This window comes from Cariama cristata, unplaced genomic scaffold, assembly GCF_000690535.1.
Source record: "Cariama cristata isolate BGI_N322 unplaced genomic scaffold, ASM69053v1 scaffold20745, whole genome shotgun sequence".
Lineage (NCBI taxonomy): Eukaryota > Metazoa > Chordata > Aves > Cariamiformes > Cariamidae > Cariama > Cariama cristata.
The window spans coordinates 826-3,804 of record NW_009617169.1 but is presented as its reverse complement, the minus strand read 5'-3'; the positions used below and the strand labels follow the sequence as shown (position 1 = coordinate 3,804).

Sequence of the window (2,979 nt, the reverse complement as noted above, 5' to 3'; positions counted from 1 at the left end):
TCGGCAGCCCGCGTGCCTTCCCCCGCCGCAGCCCAGCGCAAGGCTGGCTGTGTCGGCCCCCCAGGCCCCCGTGCTGCGCAGCCTCTGCCTGGGCTGCCCCGACTTCAGCAGCAGTACAAATACACGCAGCAGTCAGCCTTCACGGTGCATAACAGACTGGGACCTGCCGCTGACGCCTGCCTTCCCTTTCCAGGCATGTTTCCGTGATCCCTCTTCAGACACTTTCCCACGTTTGAGAACTCTGTTCTTGCCATCTGAGCCGAACAGTGTCCTGCTTCAGCAAAATGATTGACATCCATCGTGGTTGGAAGCCCGAGACAAGTATTATAACAGAGAACACGTTATTAGCTGCGATCGGCGTGTGTGATACCGGCGAGGGTGTTTTTAAGGGTTTGTGTTTCTCTGAAAAGGCAAAGTAATTTAGCAGATACCCTAGAGGTAGCTTTTCAGCGAGAATACAACTAGTTAGGAAAGTCGTACTGACCGAAATCATCTATGCATGTCAGCACTGTGCCAAAGCTGTCTTACAGTACTTGCTTCCTCAAAAAGCTCATTAATGGAACAAAATATTTTCAGTAAAGGTTATTTATTATCTTACTGCATCTAAATCATTAAATTCCTGCAAACTCAACTTAATAGGGAAATACTGAAAGCAATTTTCTATTAAGTCTACTAAGTCTGAGGCTCTGATTTGCTCCCAGTGAAGCTGATGGGAAAACACCCAAGGGGAATAGGACCAGGCCCCTCATCCCTAAAGAGTGAAAGTCTAAGTGCGGTTATGAAGCGATGGAAAGTACCTGTCGGTGATATGTAAAAAATCTCACACAAATTAAACCCCCTCTATTGCAAACACAGGAGCAATCGCTAAGCGATACGAAGCAGAAAACGACTGACTGCCTTTAATCACTGACCACAGCAGCACCTTTACAGCAATGCAGAACGTAGCCCTTGTTCTCAAACGAGCGTCTGTTGGTACCACAGCAAATGCATTCTGGCAGCACTGCACGGCTGCCGTCACGTTACTAGCTCGGCTGTAAGTTACAGTGGGATGAGGGCGGCTCACAGCCCACTGCGTTCGGCACAGCCCGCTCACGAGAAAGGGATGAGAGGACACTTCGCTCATGCCATACGCTGTACTGACATTTGGAAGGTTGTCAGCAATATGCAAAACCAGCAGCTGACGGCATACCTTACAGGTCTGTCCATACAGACATGTGGACGAAGCTACGTGTGCATTGGTCCCGGTAGAAGTGAACGCTCTGCACACGCACATCTGAAAGTATTACATGGCAGCTGGCCAGATTCTGCTGTACGTACATCCAAAAATCCAAAGTTGAAGGTGGTCAAGATTCACACCAATAGTGCCTCAAGGAAAAGAGTACAGCATTTCAGTTTTACACTATTGTGTAATTATGAGATTACATTTGTGTCATATCAATAACCTTGCAAAGGGGTGCTCTGTAATATGTGATGCTTTTTCTCTAAGCATTGGGAGGATAAAGGGATGAAAATAATTAACAAAACAAATATCCCATGTTCATATTGTTGAGGTTAATATACACAGTGAAGTCAAACGATCTGGCAGCCAAAAAGCACCACACGCAGCATACAAGATCCTGACTTCCCTTCTCATTTCCTAAATACTGCACTAGCACAGCTTTAGCATACATTACAGTTTAGTGGTTTAAAAATTAATCATTTTTCTTACACTTGCAATTCATGCATTAAAAAAAAATCCCGTCTATCTGTTAAAGGGAACAAGAAAAATCAGAGTATTTCCTCTTCAAAGAGTCAGCAACAGCCTACTATGTCCTACTCAGCCTGAAATCTGCTGATGGAAATTTCAGCAAGCTCTGCTTTGCTAGAACAAATACTAACAAAGACAAATATTTTGGAGGAGATTTTTTTGAGCATGTGTCAGAATGTATGCATATGGTAAAGTGAGCTATGAATTGAGTGACAGAATTTTGACCTTTTAACTCCTCCTTTTTTGGGACAGACAAGTAGACTATTTTGAAAGCTTACTAAAAAAACCCCACTAAATATTTTTTTAAAATTTCAGGGGATTTTAAGATACTAAATTAAAGATGCAGTATAAGAGATTCACTGTTACACTAGTTTCAGGTGTCTGTAAATTAAATGCTGTTAGCATAGCAAGCTGGGCTCAAGACAGTTTTAAATTCAAGACAGTTCTTTTAACTCAAGACAGTTTTAACCATCCTGAAGGAGTTATTACATACAAAATGAGCATGCTCACTGGCATGCTTTCCTGAACATATCTACATTTAATGGAAACAATGGAGTTAATTTTGCTTGCTTCTGGAATTTCACCAAAAAAACAAAGCAAGAATGGCCACAGCTTATGAAAGAGGTAATGAGGACAACATAAAATACCTGTTAATCACAACTGACCCATTCTGAAAGAGTTACTACAATTACTGCATTAATGTGCGTGTCAGGCTCTAACTGTTCGAGAATGGGATACAGGCCACATTATCCTGCATCTGTGTCCTGCAGGAATGTTGCTGCTTGACTAAGCGTTGTCTCAGATGCTGCCTAACACAGAACTTTCACCAGGCAAATGCCTAGTTTCAATCAGCAACCGTTACTTCGGTATTAACAAGGAACATAACGTTTTCATTTAGCCCAGCGTAGTCTGCTAATTACTAGGTCACCACTGTCCAAAGAGCAGCAAGTGTTCTACATAAATTCAGCTTATTCTACTTTTAGATAGGAAAGCTTTTGAATCAAATCTAGCCTCCAGTTGATACCTTGCTGGCAATCCAACAAGGGAAAACAAAGAGCAGATAAAAAGCTGCAGAAATGAAAAATAATCGGTATGCTAACAGTAATCTTTCATGAAAGGAAGATCACTTGCTTAGAAAAGCATTACTTTTGCTTATTCTGAATAAGGAAAGGACTTAGAAAAAATAAGAATCACTGTATCTTAGATCTTCAGAAATTGGTTTTTGAAAGAGT

The 2,979-nt window shown here is 42.0% G+C and overlaps 1 protein-coding gene across 1 annotated transcript in view; it reads right to left on the bottom strand.

Annotated features, from left to right (window-relative positions):
• The window catches only part of TYW3 (tRNA-yW synthesizing protein 3 homolog (S. cerevisiae)), a gene marked incomplete at its 5' end in the record, with an annotated part of 7,527 nt that overhangs the window by 4,083 nt on the left and 465 nt on the right, over nt 1–2,979 (bottom strand). The gene's annotated exons all lie outside the window — the stretch shown is intronic.